The sequence below is a fragment of the Pelophylax lessonae genome (genome assembly GCF_965119305.1).
Source record: "Pelophylax lessonae genome assembly, chromosome: 2".
Taxonomy (NCBI): Eukaryota; Metazoa; Chordata; class Amphibia; order Anura; family Ranidae; genus Pelophylax; species Pelophylax lessonae.
This window is the reverse complement of record NC_138769.1, coordinates 673422601-673442086: the sequence shown is the minus strand read 5'-3', so window position 1 is coordinate 673442086 and position 19486 is coordinate 673422601.

Genomic DNA, 19486 nt, shown 5'->3' with positions numbered 1-19486 from the left:
GACCCTCTGTTTGCTATGCAGACATACAGGCAGGGCTGTATTTAAAGCTGATGTCCATGTTTCTTGTCACCTTATATAGTTTAGAACAAGCTGGTCTAAATTAACTATTTCCTTCACTAAGTGCTGCAGCAGCTCTAAGCACTGTATATGTAGCTTCAGCTACATACAGTACACAGTGCTGGGTTCCGGCTGTGATACAGAGACTTCCCGTCTCACACCTGAAACAAAACAGAGTCTGACTGAGCAGTGCTCAGCTATTCAAAGGCAGCTTTGTATTCTGTGAATGAATACAAAGCTCCCTCTGAGTCTGAGAGCGTGACAGCCTTAGCCCGCTCCTTCCACTTAGCCAATCAGGAGTAAGCTTTGTATTCATTCACAGAATACATAACTGCCTAAGAATAGCAGTTCAGTACCACTCAGCCAGGCTCTGTTTTGTTCTGGGTGTGAGACAACACGTCTCTCTCTCACAGCGGAAACCTAGCATTGTGTATTGTATGAAGCTGATATTACATGTACTGTACTTAGTGAAGCGTTTAATGTCAAACTATTTAATGTCACTGGAAACATGGACATCAGCTTTAAATATCACGATGACCACTGCACCCTTGAATGATGCCCTTTTATACAAGCTCCACTCCTGGGGTCTTGTCATTATTTTAAGTAAAATCTACAAATAAAATACAGTATAGAAGGCAGTGTGGGGTCCATTATCATTTGTTTAGAGGAGCAAACAGGGAGATGGTTTCATCTTTTCTGAACCTGAAATATAAAGAGTCTTGTGACTCCTTTTAAAGTGGAACTACAGTGCCTTGAAAAAGTATTCATACCCCTTGAAATGTTCCACATTTTGCCATGTTACAACCAAAAACGTAAATGCATTTTATTGGGATTTTACTGTATGTGATAAAGTGGCACATAATTGTGAAGTGGAAGGAAAATGATAAATGGTTTTCCAAATTCTTTACAAATAAATATGTGAAAAGTGTGGTGTGTATTTGTATTCAGCCCCCCTGAGTCAATACTTTGTAGAACCACATTTCGCTGCAATTACAGTTGCAAGTCTTTTTGGGGATGTCTCTACCAGCTTTGCACATCTAAAGTGAGATTTTTGCCCATTCTTTTATGCAAAATAGCTCAAGCTCTGTCAGATTGGATGGAGAGCGTCTATGAAAAGCAATTTTCAAGTCTTGCCACAGATTCTCAATTAGATTAGGTTGGGCGTGGCCACTTAGTTCCAGTGAAGGGAACTCCTAATGGGCCATAAACACTATACAATTATCTTAGATTTACCAAAACCATATAATATGAGGCCAAATCTAAACACTTTCAATTTGTATGCAATCGGGCAGGCCCTTCCACTACATATTTGACGGTAAATCTAAAGGAAATCTAACAACAAAAGTTGTATAGTGTGTATCCAGCTTTAGGCGTCAACATGCCAAGACATTTTGGACAATTTCATGCTCCCAGCTTTGTGGGAATAGTTTGGGGATGGCCTCTTCCTGTTCCATGACTGCGCACCAGTGTACAAAGCAAGGTCCATAAAAGACATGGATGAGTGAGTTTGGGGTGTGGAACTTGACTGGCCTGCCCAGTGTCCTGACCTCAACCCGATAGAACACCTTTGGGATGAATAACAGCAGAGATTGAGAAAGAGGTCTTTTCTCCAACATCAATGCCTGACCTTACAAATGTACTTCTGGAAGAATTGTCAAACATTCCCATGTTATAGCTGCAAAGGGTGGGCCAACTCAATATTGAACCCTAAGGACTAAGACTGAAATGCCATTAAAGTTCATGTGTGTATAAAGGCAGGCGTCCCAATACCTTTGGTAATAAAGTGTACAGGTAATTAATTATTTTAGCCCTTTTTCATTACATTTCTTCAGTTGCTTCCTGGTTTCTGGCCTAGGCCAAGATGATGTCACACATCTTAGGAGTCTTCATGGCTTTTTGTTTTTCTTTTGGAGGAGGGGTTTTCTCAGCTAAGCACACCCTCCTGCCTACATGTCTAAGCTTAGGGCAGATAGATTTCAGGAATTAAATGTTACTTGAATTATCTGCCCTTACTCAAGCTGCCAGAAATTCTAGGGGTTGTTTTTGTAAACGACTTCTCAACAAAATAAAACATGGGGACATGGATGGATGGGTGAGTTTGTGCTGAATATTAAAAATACATTAAATAGCATTTTCAGTTTGTGGTGCTCAGATAAAGTCTAGTTCTACTTTAACATCCACTGCACCCCTTCGACCTTCAGTTTTATTGTTGAACTGAGAATAAATGTCCATTAGGGGGTCAGAAGGAAAAGGAAAGGAAAGAAAGAAAAAGCAGCCAATTTTAATCAGTGTCCCCACTGTCAATAAATACTAAAAAACCTAAAAAATCGTCGCTAATTCATAGAAGATCGATAAACTGCGTCCGTACAGATGGACAAAAAATTAAAAAAATATAAAAATATATAATCTTCTAATAAAAGCTAGATAGGTTAAAAATGGTGAATGATACCGACTAAAACTGTGTATTGATAATGAAACAGAATTCAGCGCTAATTCTTAACCACTTGCCGACCGCCGCACGACTATCTACGTCGGCGGTCAGCCCCTCACAGGCAAACTAACGTAGGGCTACGTTGCTTGCTTGTGAGGGTCTAGGGAGCGAGCGCGCGCCCCCGGAGGCGCGCTCCCGCTCCCGCGTGGTCACGGACCCCCCCGCGCGTGTGACCAGCGGACCCGATGTCCGCCGGCCACTCGGCGATCGGCGGGGGAGAGGGAGAATGTCAGGCAGCTTGTGTAAACAAGCTGCCTGTCATTCTCCTCGCTGCAAAGACACTGATCACATGGATCTACTATGTAGATCCGTTGATCAGTGTCCTTACAGCTGAAGCCACAGCCAATCACAGTAGAAAGCACGCCCCTAGGGACACACACAGCCCCTCCCTCCCAAATAAAGTTAACCCTTTCACTACCAGTGTATTCTTACAGTAACAGTGCATATATATAGCACTGATTACTGTAGAAATGTCACTGGTAACCCCAAAAGTGTCAAAAATGTCAGTCAAGGGTCCGATCTGTCCGCCGCAATGTCGCAGTACCGCAAAAAAAATCGCAGATCGCCGCCATTACGCGTTAAAAAAAAAACAACAAAAATGACAAAAATCTTTCCCTTTGTTAGTAAACGCGATAACTTTTGCGCAAACCAATCAAAATACGCTTTTTGCGATTTTTTTTACCAAACATAGGTAGCATAAAACAAATTGGCCGAAAATGTTAAAAAATTTTGATTTTTACATTTTTTTTGGGGGGAATTTCATATAAAAAAATGTGAAAAATATTGTTATTTTTGCAAAATTGACGCTCTTTTTTTGTTTATAGCGCGTGATCAAAAAATCGCACAGGTGATCAAATACCACCAAAAGAAAGCTCTGTTTGTGGGAAAAAAAGGACGCCAAATTCGTTTAGGTACAGCGTCGCACGACCGCGCAATTGTCCGTTAAAGTCACGCAGTGCCGAATCGCAAAATACCCCCTGGTCGGAATGGGGGTAAAATCTTCTGGGGCTTAAGTGGTTAAAACGATAAACTACATCCGTGCAGATGGACAATTCTATATGTTGTGGTGTATAATAAAATTGATAACTCCAAATGGTGCTGAACAAGTTAAGATAAAAATATACTATAATAGGTGCAAGTGTTGGTATGTGTAGTGATAATGAGACAATTGTCTCAATATGTGACAAAATGTTTCAAATGTTGTCAAAATAAATAAACAAATGGATAATACATGTGAATGAGCAGTAGGTGAAAAGAACACTTCTACTATTCCTACAAAAATCATGTATCAACAAGGTGAAGAAATGCTAAAAATCTATTTCAAATAAATCCAAATATAAAAATATGTGCCAATATATATATATATATAAACTAATTAGATTAAAATATATTGCAAGATGTCCCAGTCATGTGTAAAATAAATTGTGCTGAACAGTGAATATCTCAATCAATGTAAAATCTGTTAATCTTATGTATAAAAATGATTGTGCAAAAAAATTATTTTTTTTTAAAATTAAGTCACTCTTATAAACAAAAAAATGCCGAAATGATCAATATCGATAAATCCAAAATAAATGTAATATCCCAGTGAAATAGATAAGGAAAATAAAAATGGATGTGAAACAAATCAATCGTATTGCACTGTGTATGTCCCAATCCAATATATGTAATGAAAATCTGTAAACAATTGTCCACTCCTACAAAGCATAAGAGCACAAAGCATAAGATTCCACAATAATGTCCAAGATCTGATGCAGGAAAACGAGGTAGACCAACAGGTAAATTTCCCAATCTTGATGCTCTAAAGTGTGTAGTGGCCGCTTACCTCTAACACACACAAAGAAAGCATGTGTGTAATCCGATACTGAAAAGGGCTTTGCTCCAGCGCCGCTCCACAGACCACTCTCTTTGATGGATGGATGGCGGGATGCGCCTATGATGGTACGGATTCTCTATCCTCTTATGCCCAAAGCATCGATCTCATGGGGATGTAAAGAAACAATCGCTCATGGTGCAATATCTTCAGTAAACATTTGTTTATTTAAATAAAAGAAATGCACTCACATAGACACGTTGCACGCTGACACCGCTAATAGCGGTACACAAAAAAACGTTATCAATTGCACTGTGTATGTCCCAATCCCTTGATAAAGTCACGTGGTTAGTGACGCAACGCGTCGGGAGGAGCCAAGGTGACGTCACCTTCGTGTTCACGGCCGTAACCAGAGGTTTTTTTGTGTACCGCTATTAGCGTTGTCAGCGTGCAACACTTTGTGTCTTAGAGGTAAGCGGCCACTACACACTTTAGAGCATCAAGATTGGGAAATTTACCTGTTGGTCTACCTCATTTTTCCTGCATCAGATCTTGGACATTATTGTGGAATCTTATGCTTTGTAGGAGTGGACAATTTTTCACAGATTTTCATTACATATATTAGATTGGGACATACACAGTGCAATACGATTGATTTCATCTGCATAATAGGATTGATTTGTTTCACATCAATTTTTATTTTCCTTATCTATTTCACTGGGATATTACATTTATTTTGGATTTATCGATATTGATCATTTTGGCATTTTTTTGTTTATAAGAGTGACTTTATTTTTTTAAAAAAAATTTTTTTTGCACAATCATTTTTATACATAAGATTAACAGATTTTACATTGATTGAGATATTCACTGTTCAGCACGATTTATTTTACACATGACTGGGACATCTTGCAATATATTTTAATTTACATTTGCATCTAATTAGTTTATATATATATATATTGGCACATATTATATTATATTTGGATTTATTTGAAATAGATTTTTAGCATTTCTTCACCTTGTTGATACATGATTTTTGTAGGAATAGTAGAAGTGTTCTTTTCACCTACTGCTCATTCACATGTATTATCCATTTGTTTATTTATTTTGACAACATTTGAAACATTTTGTCACATATTGAGACAGTTGTCTCATTATCACTACACATACCAACACTTGCACCTATTATAGTATATTTTTATCTTAAAGCGGAGTTCCTGGCACAGATGTCATTTTTTGATGAACATACCCCCGGGACAGTCAGGGCTAGCACATTCCACAATGGCTAGCCCCTGATCTGTCCCGGTTCGCACTTACCTTTTAGAAGAAATACTTACTTATAAAATTTCTTCCACAGCGTTTCCATCTCTCTTGTGGGCAGCTGAAGCCGGCGCGGTCCTCTTCTGCGTCTTCTTCCGCGTCTTCTTCTCCCAGAATGCGCCGCACCGGCCCCTCTCGTCACTTCCGGCGCGGCACCGCATTCCTAAACAGCTTCTGGGCATGCCCAGAAGCTGTTTAGCGGGGGAATGCGGCGTCGCCTGGAAGTGACGAGCGGGGCCGGTGCGGCGCATTGATTCCTGGGAGCAATGACGTTTAGCTCCCAGGAATCATCGCAGCGCAGGAAGTGACGGGGTGAGCCGCGGCTCCGAGGGAGGAAGCAGTCAGAGGTGAGTATTTACGATCTTCAATAAAAAGGTGAGTAAACAAAAAAAATAAAAATAACTATCCAATTCCTTTTCAGGTCAGGTCTACCTAGCGGAGGGGCACAAAAAAATAAAATCGTTTTTTGTGCCCGGAACTCCGCTTTAACTTGTTCAGCACCATTTGGAGTTATCAATTTTATTATACACCACAACATATAGAATTGTCCATCTGCACGGATGTAGTTTATCATTTTAAGAATTAGCGCTGAATTCTGTTTCATTATCAATACACAGTTTTAGTCAGTATCATTCACCATTTTTAACCTATCTAGCTTTTATTACAAGATTATATATTTTTATATTTTTTATTTTTTGTCCATCTGTACGGACGCAGTTTATCGATCTTCTATAAATTAGCGCCGATTTTTTTTTAGGTTTTTTAGCATTGTGAACCATTGCAACCATCTAGAAGTGATGGACAAACATCGGCCGGGGCGGTTTGCGAACGCCAGCCGCGAACTTTCTCAAAAGTCCACGAACCGCGAGTTTGCGGCGGGCCCCATTGACTTTAATGGGAGGCGAACTTTAAAAACCTTTAGGTCATATTTGCAGCCACAAAAGATGTACTAGCTGTGCACAAATAGTCCCAGCACATGGACAATGTCATAACAGAAGTATTGCAATTGAAAAAGTTGCCCTAAATTTTTTTATTTTTTTTTTACAGCAAAAAATATAATTTTTTTTTTTTCATAAATCAGCCAGAATTGACAGCAGCCGGTAAATACATTGTCTAATACATATAGGGTCCATTCACACATCTGTAAAATGGGTCCGTATCCATTCCACAATTTGGCGGAACCTTTACAGACCCATTGTTTTTCATTTCCAGTCTGAAAAATTAGGCATTCACAGGATAAAGAAGTAAGTGTCGGCCATTCCAGGTCCCAAAAATTAACCCACATGCGTTTACCTGACAGCTAACTGTACAGACTGTAATGGACCCTAAAACGACATTGGAGCATTTTAAATGACTTTTGTGGACATTGACCAAGCGGTTTCTGTGCGACTGCAGCCAATCTCTAACTGTCCCTAAAGCAACCACAGAATACCTGGCCCTCATGTTAAAGAGACTGTAATAGACCCTAAAACGACATTGGAGCATTTTAAATGACTTTTGTGGACATTGATAAAGCAATTTCTGTGCGACTGCAGCCGATCTCTAACTGCCCCTAAAGCAACCACAGGATACCTCTCCCTAAGCTCAAAAGATACTAGACCTATACCGAAATACCAGCCCTGAGAAGGACTTTTGTGGACATTGACGGATCGATTTGTGACTGCAGCCAATCTCTAACTGCCCCTAAAGCAACCACAGGATACCTGTCCCTAACCTGAAAAGAGACTGTAGAAGGCCTATACCGAAATACCAGCCCTGGAACGGACTTTTGTGGATCTTCACAGCGCTATATGTGTCTAGCAAACTCTCCCTGACGAGCACAGCAGACCTCTCCCTACACTGGCAAAAAGCAGAATGTGAAATGGCCGCCAGATCGGGTCTATTTATAGGATAGGGGGACTGTCCATGTGCTGGAATGTTTCAATTTGCTGTCCCGTTCCACCTGACGGCTGTGTCATGGGTCAAAGTTCTCCCCATTGTAAACAAATATGGCCGCCACGAACAAAGCCATGTGTCCGAAAATCTGGCGGGTATCGAACAAGCAAAGTTCGCTGTGAACCAACCGCCAGGCGAACCGCAAGGCCATCTCTACCGTCTAGCCGCCAGAGTCCTAACAACCAAGGACATCATTAGAGGATAAGGGTTATGTCATGGCACATGCACAGCATCCTTGTTTGGCCCTCTCCATCAGGTCATATTAGCTGAGTAAGGTAGAGAAATTAAGGGAGAAGAGTAACTTTGGAATACTAGTCAGTCAGTACCAGTGTGCAAAGGAGTGTTTGCTTTGGAAGAATAAATCACTTCTAGTGTTGGGTGTCCTATGTATGTGTACATAGGTGTTGCATAGTTACATAATTGGTAAGGTTGAATAAAGACAACAGTCCATCTAGTTCAACCTGTGTTGGTGTGTCTGTGTGCGTGTTAAAAATAATGTCCCATATCCCCGTATATGGTGTTTGCTAAGATGCACGTCCAAGAGTCTTTTAAAACTATCCATACTTCTGCTGACATCACCAATTGTGGAAGAGAGTTCCACACCCTTGCCGTTCAGACAGTGAAAAACCCCCTACGCAGCTTAAGGTTAAACCGCTTCTCTTCCAGTCTTATCGTGTGGCCCCCTGTCCTCTTACACTCCCTGAGACTAAAAAGTTTCATACTTATGCTGGGATCGCCGTTGAGATATTTGTATATTGATATCATATCTCCTCTCAAACGTCTGTTCTCCAGGGAGAATACATTTAGCGCTTGTAGTTGTTCCTTTTAATTGAGGTCTTCCAGTCCCCATATTAATTTTGTTTCTCTTCTCTGGAATCTCTCCAGCTCCAGCACATCCTAATGCATTAGGGTGTGCACCCCAAAGCTCAAACACACATGCATTTCTCTGCGGCCTCAACTGCACTGGACAGTGAATGAATGGGAAGTGCTTTGTGCTGAGCGGCTTCCTGTTCATTCACAAACTGAAGCATAATAAACACAGTTTACTATGCTTCAGTTATGAATAAACATAGTGAGACAGTGTGTTCACTGTGTTTATTTAGAAAAGGAATGTGCTAGTAAATGACATATGTACTAGCACCTTCCCCCACTCCCCACCCTGAAACATCCCCTGCAGCAGCTTGGGGAAGAGAAGAGAAGCCATCAGCACTGTGGGGCAGGGAGACCAACACAGGGGAAGCCTGGGCAGTAGGGGGAATTGGCACTGCACATAGTGATTAGGGTGTGCCCAGGCACACCTGGCACACCCCCTGTGCATGCCTATGTATGTGTTGTTGCTGCGTTATGTAAAACTATTAGTTTTGTTTTTTTACATTTTAGAATAGGATGCCTCGAGATTGTACAGAATATTAAAGGGTGCCTTGACTGAAAAAAGGTTGAGAAACAGTGGTCTAAACAATTTGCTGCCCTACAGGAAACATGGGAGGAAGGACAGGGTCACAGATGTGTGTGTTCACCTTTACCATAAACGTTGTCGATAAAAACAAACTGTGCAGTTTTGACCAAAGTTAAAATATGCCTTTTCTATGGGTGTAGGACATTTAGATACCTCCCAAAGCCGGACTGAAAAACTCCCAGAGATGGCATTCACCCCCCTCCTGCTTCATAGCGAGGACAATGTCTGTCTATAACTGCTCAGTCCCATCATCACAGGAGTGCGTTCAAACCAAATGAAACCCCCATTCACGCTCACTCTTTCTCACATCACAGTATCTCTGAGCTCAGCTCTGCTGCTTCAGAGGAGATAGCGAACCATTCATGAGTGGGGGTTTGAATTGGAGAGAAAACTCACTCTTGTGATGGTGGGGCTGATCAGTAATGGTTGGAATCATCTTAGCGAGGTCCTAGCACCAAGGCAAGACAGAGAGATACAACCTCTGCGAGTTTTTCAGCCAGGTTCCAGGACTATAGGTAAATTGCCTGCACCTATGGCAAGGGCTTATCCAACTTTGGTCAATGCTCCACATTTTGTTTTCATGTTCAAATGCCCCTTACCTGCATGTACAGTTTTTTGAGAAAGGTGAACAAACCCTTCAACAAATCAACAGGTAAAACAGTTTCTATACACCGTATGTGCTGCAACTGTGTATTTAGCCATTTTGCAAAATAAAATAAAAAAGCAAATGTGATGGCGATGTTATGGTGATTCAAGCTTATTTGTGACTATTGCCTTTGAAAAGCTAATAAACACTTATTCTAATGGTTTGAGTTATTTACGTAAAGTGTATTTTGCATTGCACATTGGTTATGAAGATGTTCTGCTGAACAATTTCCAGAGACATCATTTTTCTGTGAAGAGCATGCACGTCTTATTGCAAATAGGATGGCAGCCCTGCCCACAATAATCTCTTCTTATATCTTTCGGGCTTTTTATTTTGAAAAGCAGCAGTGATGGGTATTAGAAAATACATGTCTGACCATCCTATACAATATTAACCTCCCTGGCGGTATGATTCTTTCCGATTTTAGGTGCTGAAAGCGGTACCATTATTTTGCATGCAATTCTTAAAAATGAGCAGCCCAAACCAACTATTTACATATGATTTTTTTTTTTACTGTGCGTTCTTCTTTATAACATCTCGGGTATGATAAAGTTTGAAACACAAAATCATAAATTATAATATAACAAATGACTATAAAGTATGTATGTATGTATATATATATGTATACTGTATATATACACACACACATATATATATATATATATATATATATATATATATATATATATATATATATATATATATATACCTATGTATGTATATATATATATATATATATACAGTGGGTACGGAAAGTATTCAGACCCCCTTACATTTTTCACTCTTTGTTATATTGCAGCCATTTGCTAAAATCATTTAGGTTCATTCTTCTTCCTCATGAATGTACACATAGCACCCCATACTGACAGAAAAACACAGAATTGTTAACATTGTTGCAGATTTATTAAAAAAGAAAAACTGAAATATCACATGGTCCTAAGTATTCAGACCCTTTGCTGTGACACTCATATATTTAACGCAGATGCTTTCCATTTCTTCTGATCATCCTTGAGATGGTTCTACACCTTCATTTGAGTCCAGCTGTGTTTGATTATACTGATTGGACTTGATTAGGAAAGCCACACACCTGTCTATATAAGACCTTCCAGATCACAATGCATGTCAGAGCAAATGAGAATCATGAGGTCAAAGGAACTGCCTGAAGAGCTCAGAGACAGAATTGTGGCATGGCACAGATCTTGCCAAGGTTACAAAAAGATTTCTGCTGCACTTAAGGTTCCGAAGAGCACAGTGGCCTCCATAATCCTCAAATGGAAGACGTTTGGGATGACCAGAACCCTTCCTAGAGCTGGCCGTCCGGCCAAACTGAGCTATCGGGTGAGAAGAGCCTTGGGGAGAGAGGTAAAGAAGAACCCAAAGATCACTGTGGCTGAGCTCCAGAGATGCAGTCAGGAGATGGGAGAAAGTTGTAGAAAGTCAACCATCACTGCAGCCCTCCACCAGTCGGGGCTTTATGGCAGAGTGGCCCGACGGAAGCCTCTCCTCAGTGTAAGACACATGAAAGCCCGCATGGAGTTTGCTAAAAAACACCTGAAGGACTCCAAGATGGTGAGAAATAAGATTCTCTGGTCTGATGAGACCAAAATAGAACTTTTTGGCCTTAATTCTAAGCGGTATGTGTGGAGAAAACCAGGCACTGCTCATCACCTGTCCAATACAGTCCCAACAGTGAAGCATGGTGGTGGCAGCATCATGCTGTGGGGGTGTTTTTCAGCTGCAGGGACAGGACGACTGGTTGCAATCGAGGGAAAGATGAATGCGGCCAAGTACAGGGATATCCTGGACAAAAACCTTCTCCAGAGTGCTCTGGACCTCAGACTGGGCCGAAGGTTTACCTTCCAACAAGACAATGACCCTAAGCACACAGCTAAAATAACGAAGGAGTGGCTTCACAACAACTCCGTGACTGTTCTTGAATGGCCCAGCCAGAGCCCTGACTTAAACCCAATTGAGCATCTCTGGAGAGACCTAAAAATGGCTGTCCACCAACGTTTACCATCCAACCTGACAGAACTGGAGAGGATCTGCAAGGAGGAATGGCAGAGGATCCCCAAATCCAGGTGTGAAAGACTTGTTGCATCTTTCCCAAAAAGACTCCTGGCTGTATTAGATCAAAAGGGGGCTTCTACTAAATACTGAGCAAAGGGTCTGAATACTTAGGACCATGTGATATTTCAGTTTTTCTTTTTTAATAAATCTGCAACAATGTCAACAATTCTGTGTTTTTCTGTCAGTATGGGGTGCTATGTGTACATTCATGAGGAAGAAGAATGAACCTAAATGATTTTAGCAAATGGCTGCAATATAACAAAGAGTGAAAAATTTAAGGGAGTCTGAATACTTTCCGTACCCACTGTATATATACGTATATATGTGTGTATATATATATATATACATATATATGTGTGTATATATATATATACATAAAAAGTACAGTAAAACTGCAGGAAAGGGCACTGGGGGGCAATCTAATGTGAATTTATTTTATTTTGCAAAGTATCAGTGTGTTTGGTGTGTTTTACATTTGAATTTGCCGCCGGTTCCACCCCCCTGCGAGCGTCACGTCGCAGGAGACGGAAGCCGGGGCACAGAGAGCATCAGGAAGGAAGATCCGCCGCCGCACACCGCCCGCATACATCGCTAGATCCCGGTGACAAGGTAAGTAACCCCTCTACCAGGATCCAGCGATGCTTCTGGCGGTACCCCGAGTGTGGCTCGGGGTTACCGTTTTTGGCACTGAAATTTAACCCCGAGCCACACTCAGGAATACCGCTAGGAAGGTTAAGGAAAATGACTGTTGATATCAACCAACCTGCGATCCTAGATCCCCCTCCTAACCTTGACTACAATGATCAGTGTGCAGGTGATATGCAGTCTAAAACAGGGTTGTTTTATTGTTCCTGCACATCAACTTACCCTCTATTGTCTATGATAGGGACCTGAGCTCCACCATTTTGTCTCTATACTTCATATTATGCAGCTTTGTGCTTTAAGTTTATGAAATCTCTTTCAGCAAAGAGATGAAATTCAGCCTATACGTTACTTAACAGAAATGACTCATGTTTCTTGTCACGGACACCACAGACATAGCTTAAAATATTACAAGTGCTAGTAGAACACCACAGACATTGCTTATAATATCTCAAGTGTTAGTAGAACAACCGCAGGCATTGCTTAGAAGATTGCTTAAAGTTATTTCTTTATATGCAACTGACATTATGTATTTCTCCACTATACCGTTAAGGTATAAAAGCTGTGTGATCAATAAATACATTGGAATTGATTCCAGACACACATGAGATCTCTGTCTTTCTTTCCTGAAGTCATTCTCCTGGATCCAGCTGGGCACACTGAGACTCCATTCAGAATAGGCAAAAGCTCCCCCAACAGTCTATGGGTAGCTTTAGAGCCCATTCACACCTACGAATGCATGTTGCAGTGCATGTGGTAATACATATTAGGAGGCATGGATGGGCCCCCATAGTTTCCTTTAAAATACACTAAACTGTGGCCTGTGGATGTGAACCAGCCATATACAGGTGCATCTCATAAAATTAGAATATCATAAAAATGTTTATTTATTTCAGTAATTCAATTCAAAAAGTGAAACTCATATATTTCAAATAGATGCGTTACACACAGAGTGATATATTGCAAGCATTTCTTTCCTCTAATTTTGATGATTATGGCTTACAGCTAGTGAAAACCCAAAATTCAGTATCTCAGAAAATTAGAATATTACATGAGACCAATAAAAAAGGATTTATAATACAGAAATGTTGGCTAACTGAAATGTATGTCCATGTACAGTATAGTATACACTCAATAACTGCTCCGGGCTCCTTTTGCATGAATTACTGCATCAATGCGGTGTGGCATGGAGGCGATCAGCCTATGGCACTGCTGAGTTGTTATGGAAGCCCAGGTTGCTTTAATAGTGGCCTTCAGCTCGCCTGCATTGTTGGGTCTGGTGTCTCTCATCTTCCTTTTGACAATATCCCACAGATTTTGTTTAAGGTTTAGGTCAGGTAAGTTTGCTGGCCAATCAATCACGGTGATACCATGATCATAAAACCAGGTACTTTTGACTGTGTGGGCAGGTGTCAAGTCCTGCTGGAAAATGAAATCAGCATCTCCATAAAGCTGGTCAGCAGAGGAAATCATGAAGTGCTCTAGAATTTACTGGTAGAGGGCTGCTCTGAATTTGGACTTGATAAAACACAGTGGACCAACACCAGATGACATGGCTCCCCAAATTATCACTGACTGTGCAACATTTTGCATTTCATTTGGAAATCAAGGTCCCAGAGTCTGGACTAAGAGTGGAGAGGCACAGAATCCAAGTTGCATGAGGTACAGTTTGAATCTTCCACAGTCTTTGATGATTTGGGGAGCCATCTCATCTGCTGGTGTTGGTCCGCTGTGTTTTATCAAGTCCAAAGTCAGCGCAGCCCTTTACCAGGAAATTCCAGAGCACTTCATGTTTCCCTCTGCTGACCAGCTTTATGGAGATGCTGATTTCATTTTTCAGCAGGACTTGGCACCTGCCCACACTTCCAAAAGTACCAATATCTGGTTTAATGAATATGGTATCACTGTGCTTAATTGGCCTGCAAACTTGCTTGACCTAAACCTCACAGAAAATCTGTGGGTATTGTTAAGTATGCCATGTAAGTCTGCAGGTCTTTCCTCTTGTCTTGTCCACACCCAGTAAGCAATAGATTCTGCCACTGGGACTTTGAGGTGGAGCACGCATTTCCGGCAAATGGAGGCTGTTACAGGCTGCACTAATTTTGGTTTTGACCATGTGGTGACAGGGTCATGTGAAATTCCACCTGGCTTTTCTTAAATATGCAATAGTCCAATATGTGCTTATTCTTGCCCCATCCCACAATGCAAAACCTTTAGGTAAGTTCCACCCCTTGTCAAAGGGGTGTCATGTCTAGTGCAAACAGCCACAGCCCAAAGGAAATGAACTGCCATTAGTATCCCAGGAGAAAGAAAAATACAGTTCATACATGACCCTTTGCTCCATTCCATGATCAGTTCCTTCTCTGCCTCCTCTCTGTTCACTCTTCAGTCAGTGACCTGTTCCTCCTCTGCAATCCTCTCTTATGGCACTTTTCCACTGCAAGTACCGGCTCGTACTGGCTCGGCTCTACTCGGCCCTGCTTGGCCCGGTTTGCTTTTCCACTGCTGGTACCGCATGGTATAGTGTCGGAACGGTTCGGTACGGTACGGTATAGGTTTGCTTTTCCACTAAAGTAGTACTAAGTTAAGTGGGTGGGATAACAACGGGGTGGGTGGGATTATCTGACCAATCAGTGGCTAGTAGTGACTGCATGCAAAGGATTGTGGGATATGGTACCAGTTTGGTACCTGTTGGAACCACAATCGAGTAGGTACTGTTTTTTCAGAGCCGTACCGTACCGTACCATTCGGTTCCATGCAGTGGAAAAGCAAACCTATACCGTACCGTACCGAACCGTTCCGACCCTATACCATGCGGTACCAGCAGTGGAAAAGCACAAAAGCGTGCCGAACCGGTACGGTTCCATGCAGTGGAAAAGCGCCATTAATGAACACTATCACCAGTCTTACCAGTGTCTCCCCTGCACTCCTCAGAAACAATCAGTTCTCATGTTCCCTATCCATGATCATCTCCTGTTTTACCTCACTTCCTCCTGCAATCCATAAATCTAACTGTTTAAGCAATTCTCTTACTGGTCCATGATCAGATCCCACTAGCCTTTCCATAACTGTCCCTGGTTCTCACATGTCATTGAGGTAGTGAACCCTTTGCTTCACCAGATAAATGTAGGCGAATCAAGGCAATTGTGTGCATCATCCCAGGCTCAGGTTTCCCATTGATAAGTAACATCTGCGATTTTTACATTTTAAAATGGAGTGTCTTGAGATTTTGCATATTTTTAAAGGGTGCCATGATGGAGAAAAGGTTGAAAAACGCCCTAGCTAGGAGCACCATTCTTCTCTTCAGCAACTAAGCTACCCTGCTTTCGGTCACTGCAGTGACTCCCACCATCAGGCTACCTAACTGTTTACAGTGGAGTGTTATTCCTCCTTCAAGACTCCGGCAACTCTAGAACTGCATTAGATAGATTGTATTGTCTAGACCAGCCTTTCTCAACCTTTTTAACATTAAGGAACCCTAGTAATACCTTTTGGGTCTGAGGGAGCTCCTGATAACTATATCTACAACCCAGGGAACATTGGGGTAAACAAAAAAAGACATACTTTAATAATTTGACCAAGGGCTGATCTATAAACAACATTATTTTCAGTAATACTAATTAAAGGGAACATATAATAATGGCCAGAAAATGAAGACAGTGAAAATTGTAGTGTTCCATCACAATGCTGGTCCATGCTAAAGTGTCCCCTTACACTACTGGTCACTGAAATGTTTCCCATTGGTGGTAAGTGGAGAAAGAACCCCTTAGATTGTTGGTTAGTGGGAGAAGGACCACATTACATTGGCGAGACGGAACTATAAGCCCAATGAGATCCTTGAGGTTAGTGTTAACTTTTTGTTCAAGAAACCCCTACCAACCTCTGGAGCACTCCTAGGGTTCCATTGAACCCTGCTGAAAAAGGCTGGTCTAGACAGCAGTAAAAACTTTCCACACTCTATAAAAATGAGTTGGACTTTTACTTGAAACAGTTATTCTAACACTGATTGATGAAATGCACTGGCATTTATAAAAACACCAACTTTACATTTGTGCTGAAATTGTGCCCAAACAAATTCAACAACAAAAATGTTGTTTCCACAATACTATACAATGATGAATCAGTGTCAAAAAGAGCCACGATGTTTGGACTGAACACAACTGATATGTCTTATTCTTTTATTTGGCATAAATAGGCAAACAAATTTAACAAAAAATGTAAAAAGACAAATTATAGTAACATAGGAGGGTAGGATGTAAAATTCAGCTAAACGTTACAGCTCCGAGCAAACAGTTTGCTTCTCTTTCACATTTTCAATGAAACATAAACCCATAGAGAAGTGACAGCAGAAAAAGAACACTAAATCTGTCCCTTTTTTTTTTTTATTTTTATTTTTTTGTAAATTCTTTATTTATAAGTTACTTTAAAATGTGGGAGGGGTTATCAAATTTACCTTCGGGCTGAAGCCCCTGGTCTTTGTCCAACCTAGCAACACCCCTTATGGACGGTGTACTTATCTGTATGTGTGCTTCACTGTATTTCCTGATATGTAAATAAATAATGCATTCTGTATGCAGTGGTGGTGGTGGTGAGGGGGTGGGATCAGTGGCAGCAGTGGTGGTGGTGAGGGGGGGATCAGTGGCAGCAGTGGTGGTGGTGAGGGGGATGGGATCAGTGGCAGCGGTGGTGGTGAAGGGGGATTGGATCAGTGGCAGCAGTGGTGGTGGTGGTGAAGGGGGGTTGAAATGAGTGGCAGTGGTGGTGGTGAGGGGGGTGGGATCAGTGGCAGCAGTGGTGGTGGTGAGGGGGGTGGGATAAGTGGCAGCGGTGGTGGTAAGGGAGTGGGATCAGTGGCAGCAGTGGTGGTGAAAGGGGTGGGATCAGTGGCAGCGGTGGTGGTGGTGAAGGGGGGTTTAAATGATTAAATGAGTGTCAGTGGTGGTGGTGAGGGGGGTGGAATCAGTGGCAGTGGCGGTGGTGAGAGGGGATAGGATCAGTGGCAGCGGTGGTGGTGGTGAAGGGGGATGGGATCAGTGGCAGCAGTGGTGATGAGGGGGAGTGGGATCAGTGGCAGTGATGGTGGTGAGGGAGGGGATGGGATCAGTTTCAGCGGTGGTGAGGGAGGTGGGATCAGTGGCAGCAGTGGTGGTAAAGGGGGGTGGGATCAGGGGCAGCGGTGGTGGTGGGGGGGTGAAATCAGTGGCAGTGGCTGTGGTGAAGGGGGGGTGGGATCAGTGTCAGCGGTGGTGGTTGCCAGGGGGGTGGGATCAGTGGCAGCAGCAGTGGTGGTGAGGGGGGTGGGATCAGTGGCAGCGGTGGTGGTGAGGGGGTGTGATCAGTGGCAGTGGTGGTGAGGGGGGTGGGATCAGTGGCATTAGTGAGAGGGGTGGGATCGGTGGCAGTGGTGATAGTGAGGGGGTGGGATCAGTGGCAACGGTGGCTGTGTTGGTGAGGGGTGGGAGTGTTGGCAGTGATAATGAGGGGGGTGGGAGTGGTTGCAGTGGTGATAAAGGGGGTGGGATTAGTGAGAGTGGTGGTGGTGAGGGGGGGCAGGATCAGTGGCGGAGGTGGTGAATAGGGGGGTGGGATCCATGGCAATGGTGGCGGTGAGGGGGGGGGGTGAAAGCAATGGCGGTGGTGATGAGGGGGTGGTATTAGTGGCAGCAGTGGTGGTGAGGGGGGTGGGATCAGTGGCAAGGGGGTAGGATTAGTGGCAGCTGTGGTGGTGAGGGAGGGTGGGAATGGTGGCGGTGAGGGGGGTGGGATTAGTGGCAGTGGTGGTACCATCCTCCCCCACCACCACCACAGATCTCATCCCTATGAGAACTGTGGTGGTGAGGGGGGTGGGATCAGTAAGAGGCAGAGGTGGTGGAGCTTGAGATCAGTTGCACTGGCAATTTGTCACTTACTTAGTCAGTCTATTTCTCCTCAGCATTCCCGTGCCTCCAGGGATGCCTCTGTGTCATGGGGTCTCCTAGCAGAGGGGAGAGCTTCTCCCTTCACTCTATTGGTGTCAGCTGGTGTCCACCTCCGCCTCCGTGCATGTATTAGCTTCTCTCTCTCTCTTTGGAGAGGATAATCGGGGCGGTCCAGACTCAAGTGATATAATGTCCAGGCTCAGCTCAGCCTCCCCTCAGCGGCCTACCAAACACCCCCCCCCCCCCCCACCATGCATGCGGCAGAACGAACGGACAAGTGGGAGAGTGAGCCCCTAACAGTAGTACAGCCAGAATGGGCTGACAGGCCCCTCACGGTGGGAGAACAGGGGGCAGGTGGGCCCCACCACAGTGACAGAACTCCAGGCAGGGCTGGCCCAAGACATTGTGCTGCCTGGCTCCAAGAATGAAATGCTGCCCCCCCCATAAAAAAAAACGCCCTCTACGAGGCCCCCACATTCTATAGGACTATGAAAGCAGTCAGAGGGGTGTGAGTGTGTACGGAGTGACAGCAGAAGCAGGACAGAGCAGTAGACACTTGGCAGATGAGCGCACCAGGCTTTCTACTGTCTATAGTGCCACAGTGCCCTGCAGTGCTGCGGGCATGGTACAGGAGAATGCAGGGCTGAGTGCAGCACTGCATCTTCTGTAGTATGCTTGCAGCCCCGCATAATGGCAGGTAGTGTGGAGCAGCCTCACTTACCTGTTCCTAAAGGCGCCTTAGGATTTAAAAATGGTGCTGCCCGGCGCCAATACGTCACCGCGCATGCCCCACCGCCGCTCGGTAAAGCCCGAACATGTTCGGCTATTTCCGGACCTTTTTTTTTTTAATCGAGTGATAGCCGAAGAAGAGAAGAGGCGGCCGGGGGCCGCCCCTCTCTTAGTGCTGCCTGGGTCCCATGGTCCCACCGGGACCCATGGTAGGGCCTGCCCTGACTCCAGGGCCCAGTTGTAAGTGCAATGGCTGCGACCCTGGTAGTTCTGCCACTGAGCAAAGTTGAGGTCAAGACCAGTCAAGTTCTTTCACGCCAAACTTGTCAAACCCTGTCTTTATGGACACAGCTCTGGGCATAGGCGCACAGTAATGTTGGAACATAAAAAAGGCTTCCCCCAAACT